This window comes from Xenopus laevis, chromosome 4L, assembly GCF_017654675.1.
Source record: "Xenopus laevis strain J_2021 chromosome 4L, Xenopus_laevis_v10.1, whole genome shotgun sequence".
In the NCBI taxonomy this organism is placed as follows: Eukaryota; Metazoa; Chordata; class Amphibia; order Anura; family Pipidae; genus Xenopus; species Xenopus laevis.
In genome coordinates this window covers 60,790,469-60,808,021 of record NC_054377.1, presented here as the reverse complement: position 1 = coordinate 60,808,021, position 17,553 = coordinate 60,790,469, and positions in this window count along the sequence as shown.

Genomic DNA, 17,553 nt, shown 5'->3' with positions numbered 1-17,553 from the left:
AGAGAGCAATGCTGTACCAAAACTTGCACCATTAGTTATAGATATTAATCATGGATGACAATGTCACTTGAGAAGCGCCAAGGTCTATGGTTTAATTAAATTAGGAATAAGGCTGTCCATAAGTGTTGCATTATTGTTGCCGTGGATACAAAATAAGGCAGGCACACCTTAGTCAGTCTTTCCCATTAGAGTAGGTTGGCCAAGAACAAGTCACTTAATAGCAAGCAGGCAGGTGCCATTTTGTAAACACTGTTATTAACGTAAACTTTACAGCATGCCAGAATCTTGCTTATGTGCCAGAATGGAGGACCTGATGCCCATGCACTGGCTACACAATTAGATGGTGAGGAGTGAGGGGGAATGTGAGGAGTGCAATTAAATCTAGGAAGTGCAGAATGCAAAGTAAAAGGCATAGACGCGGGGCAAGCAATAAATTATTGACAGCTGAGATTTGTAAATATCTTTATAACAAGCATGGATGCTTTCATCAAAAGAAACATTTGGGTTGCATATTTAATTTGAAAAATACTTTTATTATACAGCTTTTTATGTCTGGGTGACAGATCCCCTTTTTTTTAGAAACAGCCTTTTTTGCTTAAAAAGGTAAGATTAAATAAAGATTAGATTCAATAAATATTATTTACAGGAGTATTTTCCCTTTTGTCACTTTATCAGCCTGGGTTTAAGAATATGTCTAAATACATTATAACACACTTAGGGGCCCATTCATTAAGTTCGAGTGAAGGAATAGAAGAAAAAAAACTTCGAATTTTGAAGTGTTTTTTTGGCTACTTCGACCGTCGACTACGACTTTGACTTCAAATCGAAGGATTCGAACTAAAAATCATTCGACCATTCGATAGTCGAAGTACTGTCTCTTTAAGAAAAAACTTCGACCCCCTAGTTCGCCACCTAAAAGCTACCGAGCTCAATGTTAGCCTATGGGGAAGGTCCCCATAGGCTTGCCTAACTTTTTTTGGTCGAAGGATAATCCTTCGATCGTTGGATTAAGATCCTTCGAATCGTTCCTTCGATCGTTCTATCAAAGTATTTGCGCAAAATCCTTCGACTTCGATAATCGAAGTCGAAGGATTTTCATTCCCCAGTCGAATATCGAGGGTTAATTAATTCTCGATATTCGACCCTTGATGAATTTGCCCCTTATTTTTGAATTCCCTGCCAGTCAAGGTGAGACTGACACTGCTATTTGAGGAATACATGTTGCTCTGCTTTCCAGGCTAGCACATATCTGATTCTCACTGGCCCTCTACATCCCAGGGGGCTGTCTTGTTAACCTTTTAATAGGTCCTATTATAAAACCCACGAGAGGCTGTTTGGGGAGGCTACCAATAGGATTCCCATAGTTTATTACATAGATTACATAGTTTACATAGTTAAATCGGGTTGAAAAAAGACAAAGTCAATCAAGTTCAACCACTGCAAATGAAAACCCAGCATCCATACACACACCCCTCCCTACTTTCACATAAATTATATATGCCCATATCTATACTAATTATAGAATTTATTATCACAATAGCCTTTGATATTATGTCTGTCCAAGAAATCATTCAAGCCACTTAAAAACATTTTACAGATTTAGCCATCACAACATCACCCGGCAGTGCATTCCTCAACCTCACTGTCAAGAATCATTGTGAAGAATCACCTACGCTGCTTCAAATTAATCTGAAGGGGTGTCCTCTGGTGAGGTGATCCTCTTTATGGGTAAAAAGGTCCCATATTTGTCTATAATGTCCTCTAATGTACTTGTAAAGTGTAATCATCACCTTTTTTTCCAGAGAAAACAACCCCAACCTTGACAGTCTACCCTCATAATTGAAATCTTCCACACCTCTATCCAGTTTGGTTGCACGTCTCTGCACTCTCTCCAGCTCATTTATATCCCTCTTAAGGACTGGAGCCCATAACTGCACTGCATACTCTAGGTGAGGCCTTACCAGGGACCCATAAAGAGGTATAATTATGTTTTCATCCGTTGAGTTAATGTACTTTTTTTTTCAAGACAGTACTTTATTTGCTTTTGTGGCCACATAATGACACTTCCTGGAATTAGACAACTTGTTATCTACAAAAACCCCTAGATCTAGAAACTCCCAACACACTGCAATTTAGTGTATAACTTGCATCTATATTATTTTTTGCATAACTTTGCATTAATCAACATTGAACCTCATTTTCCAGTTTGCTGCCCAGTTTTTCAACTTAGGAAAATCACTCTGCTAAGTGGCAGCATCCTGCATGGAACCTATAGTTCTGCACAATTTAGTATCATCTGCAAAAATAGAAACAGTACTTTCAATGTCCTACTCCAGGTCATTAACAAACAAGTTGAAAAGCAAAGGACTAAGTACAGAGCCCTGCAGAACTCTGCTAACAACACTTGTGCAATTAGAAAATGTTCCATTTACCACCACTCTTTGTAGTCTATCTTTTAGCCAGTTCTCTATCCAAGTACAAATACTATGTTCCAGGCCAACATTCCTTAATTTAACCAGTAACATTCTGTGTGGCACTGTATCAAATGCTTTAGCAAAGTCTAAGTAAATCACATCCACTGCCATTGCAGAATCGAGGTCCCTGCTTACCTTCTCATAAAAAGAAATTAAGTTAGTCTGGCAAGATTTATTATATAAAACCATGCTGGCACAAACTCATCGTATTATGATTTGCTATGAAGTCCAGTATCTTATTAACCCTTCGAAAAGCTTTCCTACGACTGATGTCAGACTAACTGGACTATAGTTGAAAGGCTGAGAACGAGATCCCTTTTTGAATTGCGACACCATATTAGCAATTCGCCAGTCTCACAGCACTATGCCAGACCTTAATGAATCCTGAAAATTAAGCAAAGAGGTTTGGCAATCACAGAGCTAAGCTCACTAAGTACCCTGGGATGAATACCATCCAGCCCCAGACCTTTGTTTATCTTAACATGTTCTAGTCTCTTTTGAATTTTCCTCATGTGTGAATCATGTATTATTAGCTGTATTACTAGAATTAGGACTATTAAGAAGGAAACCTTCATCATCTGGTTTTTCATTTGTGTAGATAGACAAAAATAACAGTTCTCAGAATCTCAGCTTCTTTTCGGTTCTCTTCAACCAGCTTTTACATAAGACTTTAAAATGGGGGCGCTAACCCCAACTAAAACAAATGCTCTGTAAAGCTACAAATGTATTGTTATTGCTACTTTTTATTACTCTTCTTTCTATTCAGGTCCTCTCCTATTCATATTTCAGTCTCTTATTCAAATCAATACATGGTTGCTAGTTTAATTTGAATCCTAGCAACCATATTGTTGAAATTGCAAACTGCTGAATAAAAAGCTAAATAACTCAGAACCACAAATAATAAAAATGAAAATCAGTTGCAGATTATAGTACATAGTACAGTACATACTGTTCATCTTAGAGTGGATATGATCAGTTACTTGTATGCTCCTAATAGGTTTCACACCTAACCTGCTATGCCTATATGTGTCATATTCTGCCTGTGTTTGTGCGCCATACTCTGCCTGTCCTATGCTCCTAGTATGTGTCATATTCTGCTTGCCCTATGCTCCCTGTATGTGCCATATTCTGCCTCTCCTATGCTCCCTGTGTGTGCCATACTCTGCCTGCCCTATGCTCCCTGTATGTGTTATATTCTGCTTGCCCTTTGCTCCCTGTGTGTGCCATACTCTGCCTACCCTATACTCCATGTGTGTGCCATTCTCTGCCTACTCTATGCTCCCTGTGTGTGTCATACTCTGCCTGTGGGGGGTGAACTGAAAATACTTGGTAGGCGGTCCCCAAGGTGTTTAATTATGTGCTGGATTTTTCTTTGCTATCCACAAGAGAGGAGGAGTTATATGGATTTAATATACCTGATAGCATTGCTGCGAGCACCAACTATTTGTTTTTTTGGTATGCTACCACCATTAATATGGATATGGTCTTAACATTTCTTGTGATAACATGGGTGTGGTTTAAAGAGGTGAGTGGCCAATACTGGATTCCATTATTGACCCTCCATTCCACAGAAGCTGGACAGCACTGTCATATGGAATCATTTATGTTCCCAGGGGGTTAAAAGCAAGAGTACTAAGGGGTGCAAGAGCAGGTGGTAAGGGCAGAGCCTCAGGCAGCAGCAGCCCCAGAATCGCCCCTGTCCCTAACTTGAGGATCTCAATGATGCATATTTTAAGGGCGGATGGCAATGCCTACATGCCTCCGTCTGCGAGAGCTGCGCGTCAGGAAGGCAGCAGAGGTGGCTGCAGGGGGAAGTGGATGCAATGTTGCAGTATTTTGCAGTCCACATATATAAACAAATGGCAGTTAATCAAATGCTCATATTAAACATCATTTCCCCCACACTAGTGTGTGTAGCTCAAAATGTTCCCTTGTACATCAGAAATAGAAAAGTAAATGCAGCCAGCTCAAAAATGAATTTACCTACCTAACAAACACTTCTTTCCCCTTTTTTTATAAATATAAATTGCTGCTGTGTCAATACAGCTTTGTTCTCCTGCTGAGCAAATAATTCTATGCAACATGTTCTTTTCTAAAAATCTATAAAGTGCATTTAAGGATTTGTGATTACACAATGTAACCTCAGAAATAACAAGATTTTTCTAAATACGAGATAGGGCAGCACCCTGTGATGTCCACCTTAATTCCTTTCTTCTTATTTTTTTTTTCTTATACCCATGCTATTCCATTTAATGACTGCTGCTAACTTTGCATTGAGAGAAAAAGAAATACATTTTTGTACACTACTTTTCTGTACACTACTTTTCTGTACACTACTTTTCTGAACATAATTATCACGTAATTTTCCTCTGGAAATGGACTATTGTGCTACGTAAAGTTTAAAAACTGTAATGAAGTTAATAAGAATAGGCTAATAGTAAAACAAGAGTTGTATGAAAAATAAGGCATCTCAAATTATTTTATTGGACTTAGATGACTGCTGTATTTAATTATCCGTTATAATTATATTTCACGAAAAACCATTTCCATTTTTCTTGAAAAAGAATGCATGTATGAAATGCACAGGAGTATAACAGGCTACTGTAAACGTGAACTTTAGGTTTAACCATTGACTGTGCATTACGCCAATTTGATGTAATGTGATATGAAGTATATTTAAATAAGGTTTTATAATGTTATCCGCCCTTGATATGTGCTATATTTTGTGCTATGTAATTAAAGGGGAACTAAAGTCTAAAATAGAATAATGCTAGAAATGCTGTATTTGGTATACTAAACATAAACATAAACACCACAAGCCTAATAAAACAAATGATTTATGCTTTCAAAGTTGGCCGCAGGGGGTCATCATCTTGCAACTATGTTAAACATCTTTGCAAGACCAAGACCATGCACATGCTCATTGTTGTCTGGGCTTCTGTTGGGAGGTTAAACTTAGGGATTATCATAAATGATCAAAACAGCACAAGTCTGCCAGAAGCCGATACAGCCGATACATAAATGAATCAAGACTGATTAATAATCAGAAAATGCAGACTGCACTGGGTCATGTGTAAAGTATATTGGAGATAGGTTTCGTTTTCATTAAAGAAAGTATAAATGTACTAAACTGTATTCATTTTAGAGCATTAGAAATAACGCTGCCTCAGGAATTTGGAAAAACATACATACATACATACTATGTGCTGAATGTAATGTGTGCTGCTTATATATTAAAATAAAGGAGAATATTTTTTTAAAGATTTGGTTTGCCTTCCTCTCTGTGGTAATTGTGAGCGCTATTACCTGCTGTTTATATGACTGCAAGTAGCCACAAGTGCTTTATGTTCATTTTAATGAGCACAGAAAATGTGAAAACATTCTAAAGTGCATAGTTATAATCTTACCACCAGAGGTCAGGATAAGATAATAAATGTTTAATAACGCACTTTCATTTTATGTTGTTCATTATGTGGATTTGGATTAGCGGGTTCAAACAATGAAATCCTATGCTGACAGTATACAGCAATGAGCATCACTCATGATATTTCCTGGGAAACATTACTGCTGGGTGTATGGCATGCATATTTTAAAACATGCACTAAACATTGGTATGGTGCAACCTGTCTGCAATAGGTATAATTCAAACAATTTTATTGTGTGCTACAAACCAAGCTCTGCTGAAACTCATTTTACATTAAGGGGATTATTTACTAAAACTCAAATTTTTCTGGTCGGGCATTTAGGGACAAAAACTCTACAATAACTAAATTTTTTCCAGATTTAGTATATCCTGATGCTGCTAAAAGCCCAAATCCGAAAATCCACCATCTCAAACCTGTCGAGGTCATGTATAAGTCAATGGGAGATGTCCCTATCCCAATTTGAAGATATTGTGGTCTGCGCTGGATTTAGCCCTGTAAAATTAAGTCTGAGGATAGATTCGGATTTTAGTAAAATGAGTAATATTCTAAATGAAGCAAAGGTTGATGCAGAACAAATAATTCCACAGTCCATTTCAAATATATAATTAAAGTGCCAATGTCATCAACAGTTAAACTGTATTTAATAATCCCAGGTCAATGGAGCATATATTTTTGAATTCATATCATTTGCAATTTCCCTGTGCGCCATGACCTGTTTTAAGCTGTTCGGTTATTACTTCAACTACCTTATCAGTTGAGGGTGCAGTGCAATTGCAAGTTACCTCAATTGGCAAATGGGGTTTATTGTTAATAAGTGCAAAGTTATGCACTTTGGTAGAAATTACATAAATGCGAGTTATACACTGAATGCTAGCATGTTGTGGGTGTCATTAAAGGGGTTGTTCACATTTGAGTTAACTTTTAGTATGTTGTAGAGAGTGATATTCAGAGACAATTTGCATTTGGTTTTCATTTTTTATTATTTGCGGATTTTGAGTTATTTCACTTTTTATTCAACAGCTCTCCAGTTTGCAATTTCAGCAATCTGGTTGCTAGGGCCCAATTTATTCTAGCAACTATGCATTGATTTGAATAGGAGCCATGGGATATGAATAGGATCCTTGGTAATGCCTCACCTTGAGTATGCAGTGCAGTACCCATATTAAAGGCATATAAAGTATATTCTTTCCCCAGGCCAGTGCTCCTGTTAAGAGATTATAATTGCAAACATCCTGCACATTTTACTTGCCTTTCGATTGGCATCTCATGCATTATTTGAGCAAATTCCTGCTTGTGTATGAGCTATAGCAGAAAACGGTGAGATTTAATCTACTGCACATGTGCAACCGCCAAAGGAATGAAGATCTAAAGGTCGGGAGATGCCAGTGTAGCGTTGTGCACCAGCCCAAGGAAAAACTTACTGATCTATTTCAATTTGGGGTCCCTAACATTTTGGCAACCCCCGTAAAATAGACTTTACTGAGCTGGAGAAATTGCAACTAAACTGGTAATTTGTGATGACTGGTTATATACATGCCTGCACATCACCCTTCCATCCACTGAGTAATGTAACCTAACATGTATGTATTCCCCTACCTTGGGCAGTGTGTGAGCACAGTGTCTCAGCTGAGTAAGAGGGATAGTCTTTAGTCTTTGTTTGTCCATGACCTGTTTATCTCTAGTAATATCTGTGAGCTGGAGAAATATTTCTACTATATAATCCTAGCCTTTGAGTCATATAAAACATTTCGAAAAAGTCCATTAGAGTCAGATCTAAACAGTGTGTTGTTCATTTTATTAACTTATTATCTATTAAGTCCCTAGCAACCAGATAAAAAAAACCTCCCACACGCTTGCACACACAAACACACCCACAGGCACACAGGACCAGCTGAAACTGACTTAGAATGCCATTCTCTACGTTAAATCCTACTACATTTATGTAAATGACGCCTTAAAGGACAGAGGAACTGCTGGGTAAAACAAGCTGCATAACAAAGTTTTGGTATGTGCGGAATGCAGAATATTACATTAATGAAGATCTCCAAACATTATTATCTTGGCCAAAGGAATTCAGCTAATATAATCTAATGAGAAAAAAGATGGCTGAACTTTGTTTCATAATTGTTTTAGGCAGACCTTTTGACTGTTAGCATAAATACATAATTTTTATCTTGCTTACTGATAAAAAGTTATTACGCTGACAGAGCTGCCATAATGAACATCAACTAATGGGCAGTGCTTGTCTTCTTCCTGCTGATGATGTCACATATCTTTCACATTCCAAATAAAGCACAGCACCAGAAAAGGGGATAGTTTAGTTTTCATGGCCAAAAGACAATAAGTGGACCCCTAGGGGCACATTTACTTAGCTCGAGTGAAGGAATAGAATAAAAAAAACTTCGAACTTCTAATGTTTTTTTTGGCTACTTCGACCATCGAATTGGCTACTTCGACCACGACTTCGAATTGAATGATTCCAACTAAAAATCGTTCGAATATTCGACCATTCGATAATCGAAGTACTTTCTCTTTAAAAAAAACTTCGACCCCCCTACTTCGCCACCTAAAACCTACCGAGGTGCAATGTTAGCCTATGGGGAAGGTCCCCATAGGCTTTCTTAGCTTTTTTTAGTCGAAGAAAAATCGTTTGATCAATGGATTAAAATCCTTCGAATCGTTCGATTCGAAGAACTTAATCGTTCGTTTTGCAGTAGGATTTACCTTCGGCAGTCGAATATTGAGGGTTAATTAACCCTCGATATTCAACCCTATGTAAATCTGCCCCCTAGTGTTAGATACAAAGACAAATCTTTCTAAATACAGGTATGGAACCTGTTATCCGGAATGTTCGGGACCTGGGGTTTTCCAGACAACAGATCTTTCCATAGTAGGGATCTTCATATCTTAAAGGAGAACTAAACCCCATGTTAATCATAAATCCCCTTCCCTCCATTGGCCCCCTCCCTGCTTTCTCCCTCCTTAGTAACTCAGTGGAAAAAGTGTCTCTGTCATATACTTTGGCATATTCATGAAGAGTAGCACAGCAGAGCTCTTCGGCGCCATCTTCTGTATCTTCAGGTTCCTTGCGGAAGTGAGGGCTGACATGGAGCTATTTCGCGCATGCGCAGTTGGGGCCATTCTGGTTTTCGTGCCTACTGCGCATGCGTGGAAAGCTTCGAAGATTGCTGAAGAAAAAGAAGAGTATCTGAAGATACAGAAGATGTCGCAGAAGAGTTTCGCTGTCTACTCTGGGAGAAAGCAGGAAAGGGGGCCAATGGAGGGAAGGGGATAGGGATTTTTGATTAACGGGGGGTTTAGTTCTCCTTTAAGTCTACTAGAAATTCTTGTAAACATTAAATCAACCCAATAGTCTGGTTTTGACTCCAATAAGGATTAATTATACTGAATCTTAGTTTGGATCAAGTACAAGGTACTGTTTTATTATTACAGAGAAAAAGGAAATCATTTTTAAAAGTTTGGATTATTTGGATAAAATGAAGTCTATGGGCCAAGGGCATTCTGTAATTTGGAGCTTTCTGGATAAAGGGTTTCTGGATAACGGATCCCATACCTGTATGATTGCTCTTCTGAACAGTACGATGTCTCATATGCAAATGTTTGCTCACATTATGTAGCATTCAGAGACCTTTAAATATGAATAGTGTGCAGAAAAGCAACAATGCACATTCCAATAAACTCAGGAAAAATGTACTAAAATCAGTCAAAGCTATAAAAAAAATAGCTAATTATACTAATTTCATTATGTAATGGAAAAGGAAAGCATTCAACAATGCATTACTAAAAGCACAATATGTTGACTAAGGGGCAGATTTATTAAGGATTGAGTAGTGTTTTCTAGGTTTTTGGTCAAAAATCTATTTTTCAGTTTAAAAAAAACTAATATTTAGATTTTTGTTTTAAAAAAAAACTCAAATTTTTAGAGATTTATTATATCCCGACCCTGGAAATAGCGCAAATCCAAAAATTCACCATCTAAAACCTGTCGATGTCATGTCGAAGTCAGTGGCAGAGGTTCCTTGAACCATTTGAAGATGTTAATAGCCTTCGTGATGTTCAAGTTTTTTTTGGAGAGTTTCGCTGAAAAACTGGATCATTTGGACCGATTCAATTTTTTCACGAAAACTCGATTTATTTGAGTTTTCGGGTTGCTAACCCTGAACTCGCTGAATTGAGTTTTTTGCATTTGACTTTTTTATTAAATAAGAAACCATTTGAGCTGTGAGTTCATTCGAGTACATTTCAAGGTATAAAAAAACTCTAACATAAATAACCCACTAAAGTTTATGGCATGTATAGTGTTTTCTCTTCTGGTGTTCTTCAGCCTGTTATTTGCTTTAATAGACATTAAATGCAAATTTATGGGCTGTTAAATCAAATGCCAGACTGCATGGTTGGGCATACTTCTCCTCTGGTTGAAAAATACTAGCAGCGAATATGCCACCTATAGTAAATGCAACAAAACCTTTCACCACTTGTTCCCACATTCTGCTAATTATCTATGGGGGGATAACTGATCAGAAGCCCCAATGTTTTCTTCTAAAACAGCCTATGTAAGTTGAATTTCAACCATTTAGTACAGGGAAATTCATGGTGCTCTGTGACTTTGCTTTCTCTTATGACTACAGATATCTAATTTCAAGAAAAAATATTGGCAGATTGACTCACCCTACCTTGACTGACCACAACCGGCAAGTTTATACCAAAGAGACAGTCCACTGATAATCTTCAGAATAGTTCTGCAACTCTGTTATGCAGTAGGCCAATACTCTGTGTATCATGTTATCTACTGACTTGGACAAGCAATTTGAGAATCAAATCAATAATGAGAGAAACAAGACTCACCCAATCACATGACAAGGAGTTAATGCGGTGGAGACGCTGATTGTTCTAGGCCAGGATAAGCAAGTGATGACTAGATAAGTCAAGGTAGTCTGATGATTGCAGGAAAAAGTGGAGAAGCAAACGCACTGAAACATATGTTTAGTGTGCTTTTTATTTAGGGGCAATTTCTTAATAGTGACAGTCTCTCAATTATCTCTTTTAATGAAGGGTTAACATGCCTACGTGTCGAATGATCATATAATCTTGGCCACTGCATATCCCTTTTTATTTTTGCCTTACTTTGAGAAATGTCTGTTTTGTAATGACTGATATCTTTCAGTGACAGATCATCATATTCATTCAAAATTATTGTTTTAGGGTACTGTGATATTGCGAAGAAGATCTTTCAAATTCAAATACATTTTTACCTCTTCGCTTTTCCTTTTTCCGAGCTGGCAGAACAACAAAATCCAATTAAAAACAAGCAGCCTGGTTTGGCAAATGAGACGAAGACACTGCCACATAGATATTGTGCACCACTGCTCACAGATGTTGCAACCTTACATAAAGTACTGGGCCAATTTCCAATGGCTTATTAACTTTGATTGAATTTCTGGAGAATGGTGTGTGGATATTCTGTTTACAATTTGATAAATATTCCCATTTATAAAACTAGCCTCCTCCATCAGCAGTGGGTACTTATAGCAACTCAATTATGTGTCATTGGTGATGGATAGAAATGATGGTGATAGTCATCATTATATTTGAGTAAGAAAGACAGTATGACTGTAGGTGCCATGATATATTTGCTTTAATTTGAAACTCTAGTCCACCCCACCAACCATAATTGACTGGTGGTTATCCATGCCTAGTGTCAGATGAATGTATGGGAGGTTACCCATAACTATCAGATGAATGAGCAATGCCTTGCAGCAAGTGTAGTTGCATGCATGGATGAGATATTCTGAAGGCTTCTCTTTAGAAGGCTATTTTGTCAAATCAGTACACAAAACCACGGACAGTTTTAAAGAAAAGTCTGGAAAGTCTAAGGTGTGTTACCAGCTGTAAATGAATGCAGATATTATTATTTATTGTTAATAATATTAAAAGGACATTATTACCCTTTAGATTGTAAGCTCTCTTCCTCACATTTTGCTATGGTACTGGTTGTAATGTAGGTTTCTCTGTAGGTTCTATTTATTTAATTCATGTGATATCTTTGTATAAAACTTTTATTTTAAAGAACATTTTTTCTAAAAAGGCAATATTTATTCACAAGCATGCCCCAAGTATTAATTAAAACCAAGTTTAAAAACAAAGGTGCTGCGCATGGGAGGAGGGATGCCTCTCCTTAGAATACTCAAACACCCAACCGATTTAAATAAATCAGGTAGGAGGAAAGTGTATAATACGTGACAATTGTACAAGTTATTCATTTATGTTTATACTGCTATAAGTTAAAAGATCTGCCTATAAAATGTATAACATGTCAGCAATCAACTTAAGCATGTATATATTCCACAATATATATCATGTCCGTCATTGGTTAACATACGGCTGATCCCAAAATGGAAATGACTAGGCAGTATATTGTGGCGATGGGTGGTATAATGGGCAACAAAGCAAGGGTTGCAGTCACTATCCAAAAAGTTATGTATATTGGAATCGTCCCAATAATCCTGATGCTGGATCTCCTTCAGAGAACAACGTCCCAATTGTGGATTTGTCAGGGACACAATATAGTAATTGTATAATAAATGTCGGCAGTGGGGTCTATGTATTGAAAGTGGCAAATGGTGATATTAGGAATCCATATACAGTATCTATATGTAGTTACAATGGAATAACTTATACAATTTTCACGTATTATACACTTTCCTCCTACCTGATTTAATTAAATAGGGCTGGGTGGTTGAGTATTCTAAGGCGAGGGATCCCTCCTCCCATGCGCAGCACGTTTGTTTTTAAACTTGGTTTTAATTAATACATGGGGCATGGTTGTGAATAAATATTGCCCTTTTTTTTAGAAAAATTGTTTGGATTATTTAAGATATTTAAATATTCAGGGATAAAATTCTTGGAGGTTGAGTCCCTTTTCTGGTTAAGATATATTTGAACTGAGTTGTTGGTGGACACTCCATTGGGTTTATACCCCTGATTATAATAATTATCCAACTCTTTGCTTGTTCAAATTTAAGTTAATTTTTATTTTACAGAGCTGCGCAATATGTTAGCGCTCTTAAAATACATGTCAATAATGAATAATAATAATTGCGAAAAATTGGCTATATTTATAACTGAAAACAATGGCTAATACAAGTAGTTTGTAAAAACATTGCTTAATTTACATTTTCATAAAATTAACATAGCCATACACTGCCCAATCTGTGGTTATCCAACAGATCAACTTGTGGGCAAACATGTAACTAGTATCCAATTTGGCCATCTACAATGTTGGCCAAATCACACTGTGACACCTGTTCAAGTGTTGTCCAGCGTTAAGCCTAAATGAAAGTTAGGTGTGGCTCATTTTACTTCTGGATGTGGTGATGCATCATAGATTTTTTACTGGCTACTTTCAGAAAAAAAGATATGTCCACTCCAGTCTCCTAGGTACTTTAGTACTCCGTTTCTCTTCCATTGCATTTCAGAGTAATGTAAATTGTCCTGTTGTAGCTATAGTTTCTGTCACAGAAACACTGATCCTTCCTAATGAAATGAAAATACTGTGCAGTATTTTGAACTACACTTAAGAAGTCTGGACACTGGTATGCAAACGCCTTTATTGTCTCTGTACCTGACAGATCTTTACTTACTGAAGAGCAATCTAAACAATTTAGACAATTTAAATTTAGTTCAGATGCAGGTCCATAATCCAATTTGAGCACCTTATTCCATAATCTATCTTGTAGACAGCCAAAACGGACCTTGTTAGAAGTTTGCAGTATGCTATATATTATAGTTAGCAATCTATATTGCAATATCTTCTTTCAGAATGGCTAGATGCAGGATGAAATCCTGTATTCTTTGGATTTAGTAATTTATTTTTAGAATATTCTCTTTCTGTACATATTTGGGTAATAGTGTTTGTTACCTGCTAGAAATTACCTCTTGTAATGCCCAAAAATACACTTGCATTGAAAAGAATTGAAGTAATTTATTTATAACTGCATGTAACTACCTACTTCCTTCTGCTAAAGATATTAGTGGTAAAGATACGATGATGTTAATTATTTTAATGCAAAGGTATTTTGGTAGTTTTCTTACCCATGCAAGAGGAAATTTCATGTAGAAGGCAAAACACTCCTTGTGCAGTATTCGTTTAATGAAAAGTGTAGATTCCCCTACACCTTGTAGATGAGTTTTAGACACAAAAAAAGATATCTGTCTATTTTTTAAAATTAAATTACCAATATACAACCCCCTTCCTAAACCCTTCGGTGTGACTGTTTTGTTAGCAGGAGCCCATTATGCAGGGGATCAGCTGTGCCCTGGTAATCGAATTATCTACCTTGCAAGGACCAAATATACTAAACCCTATCTGGATGAAAATTCCAAAAGGCAATACAAACAGATGCTGCTATCTTAAAAAGCTATAAACTAGGTAAAGAGTAAACTTGACTTTATGCAAATAATATTGTCAATTTTCTATGCTCCTACTAAAGTTAGATCTAAAAAAATATCTATTATATTAATGGTATTAAAATGTTGATAATGATTATCTCCATAAAGACTGTACTTGACAAGAAGCAAGCCTATCTACCAAGCCATACTGGACATATGCTAGAGAAGTGGAACAAGGTGTACTCCGCTGCATATCTGGTACGACCAAAATGACCAAACTAAAACTCTAAAACTCATGCACTGAGGCACTGGAATCTAACTACTGTTCAAGCCAGAACAAGCAATCTTGGGACATACTGTACCATACGAGAAAACTCAAACAACAAAAACAAGAACTTTTAAAACTTTCTCTCAGTCACAGGGCAGAGGGAACATAGAAGAAACTGATGAGTGTTGAGGGAGGGAGGTGAGTCAGAGTGGGGTTTTGTCATTCCAAGCTTTTCCCTGTTTTGTTTTCTGTCTTTTTTTCCCCTTCCAGTTTTCATCTTCACTTTTTCTTTTAGCAAACAGTTTTAGGAGGTCTACAGCTAATATTCTGCCATTCTGCTCTGATTCACTTAACATGGGGAGTATTTGAAAAACTGCTAATATCTTGCCGGTTTCCTAAGTAACTTCCATCTACACTGTAAATACTTGCTTCCCTGGCTGCTATGGCATCATAGAAAGAACTTTTCTTGTATGCTGGATTCCCCCTGCCTATTTAGAGACCAACTAGGGTGATGGTATATTGTGCCACCTACAGCCAGATATGTCAACTCTTGATTACTTGACTCCAAGAGAAACCAAAAATTGTGAGCTGGCTTCTTGAGGAGATCAAATGACATTACTGCACATGCTCACAAAGTCCTGCTGACATCACTAAATGCTCACGACACATGTGCTGTTTTACCTCGGACAGGGAAATTAAAAAGAAAAATGGGGGTAATAACAGATAGGGAGAATGGGGTCTAAAGTGGGTAATGTAAGAGAACATTGGGGGGGGGAGTTGACAAAGCGATAAAAATAAATTCTCTGTTAGGTTGAATAAGATGACATACTACCAGAACTGAATGTGAAGATTTATGGCAGGAAAATTGGCTTTTAAATAACAGATTCAAACTCAAATACCAAGCACCATAATAGCAGTTGTTAGAAATAGGGTATTAAAAATCCTAGTTCTAACAAGTATCCAAGCACTTGCCTTCTTAATAATGGATGTGGAGCTTCAGTTTTTGTAAAAATTGTTGCATTTCCTCTTAAGTAAACCAATGAAACCACAGATGTGGGTTAGAAATCTCTGGAGGGTATACAGTGGTTTGTTGGTGGTCTAGCATAAATATTAATGCATGCTTGCCTTGGAATATAGAATTTCAAATACTTTTAAATATTTATCTTGTTTAACTCTTGTGTAAAAAGCCAAACACAAGGTGAGCGATCAATGCAATTAATACAATTGTTCCAGGAAAATTTTATTGCTCTGAAAGCAGTATTACTAAGGTGTCACTTAAAGGCAAATTAAAGTACGCTCCGTTAAAATAGAATCTAAGATCTGTGTTCTTTGCAGACAAAGCACTATCTGTTTTCAGCATCCACAGTACCAGTGCCAGTAGCCTGAGTTTTAAAGGGCCAGTAGCACTTTTACATAAATATATTTAGTTTATATTTAAATTGTATATATGCCCAGCACCTACAAATAAAAAAGCTATTGTCAGCAACTGTACTAGTAGACAAGACATTTTTCAATCTTATCGGTGTCTACCAAGTTTATGCTTGAAATATATGTCTAAGCGTGGTGGCACACAGGGACACATTACTCTGTGTGCCATTACCCTAAGGCAACTTAGCCTTCTCTTTTTTATACAGCTACTGTATATCCATGGGGCAGTGCTGAAAAGTAATTTCTCCACAGTGCAAGTTCCTAGGTGCTCTGTTCCCGGTGATTGTTGGTCCTTTGACTACTGCTACCCGCTCCTGTGACCTGTGTGACTTTCTGTTCTGAAAACGGCATGTTCCTGACCTTGAGTTTGCTTCACAATTCAGCTCCTGTAATTTGGTTCTGACCCTGTCTTACTATGTCCAGCTCTTCCTTACTGGCTACTTCCACAGAGTATACATCTGGCGCCCTTGCCTGCCCCTGTGGGAGTACTGGATTCTCGTGCGGTAAGTCCTGGTGGCATCTGAGTTGCTGAGGGCTAGGCCCAAAGCCAAAGATGTCTGTTATAGGCAGAAGAGCACACCTAGACAGGAATCCAGTCATTCCCCTGTGGTTTGGGTGTGCCATACGTGACAGGTACTTAGATGAGACAGAACCATAATTTGGTTATGTTTACGTTGGCCCCCATTGGATCCAAACCAGTTGCTTCCTTGACTGCCCAACCAACTTGCTGAAATTCCACCCTTCCATGTCAATGAGGTCAATGGTGCTGATGGTAGCAGGACCCTGACCGGTTTACTAAACTACGAGACAGTAGTACATCCTTCCCACCTCTAACAGCCGGTGTGTGAAACAAGAGGCTTTTCTACACCAGCCTCATCACGAAGTTTCCCAGAATTCAACATGGGAGATTGCATGCCAGAGATGCTGCTGCCATCATTACAATAGTTACAGGCCAAGAGATTCTGCTGCCATCATTACAATAGTTACAGGCCAAGAGATGCTGCTGCCATCATTACAATAGTTAAAGGTCACCATCTTATGACTACAATAGGAGACATAGATCTCATTGTCCCACGAGTTCACCTAACTATGATGATTTCATTGTTTCACTGCTCTCCAAGTCCTACCCCCTCAGAAGTCATGTTGTAGCATAATATATTGCACTGATGTATGTAGCATAAGGCATGATGCATTTTGGGTTCACCTAGTCAGGCTGGAGCATATTGTTACAGGGCAGTAGGCCATGGAGCAGGAGCCCACAGAGGCAGTACAGTAGTAGGGGCAGAGATTCAGAACACATAATCAATCAGGCAGCCACTCTCCAGTGAAACTCAATAGGATCTTCCCAGATTCATCAGCAAATTGTTGGAGGGGGTTGTGGTCAGTCAGGCACACTTATGCATATTTTATGGTCCTGCAGTAAACTCATAGGTTTTTGGAATGATATTACAGGTATGATAGCAAAAATAATGTTTATGGACGTACCAATAGAGCCTTTATATGCGCTTCTAGGTGCACCCTATCCGCATCTCTCTCCACAGGAACAAAA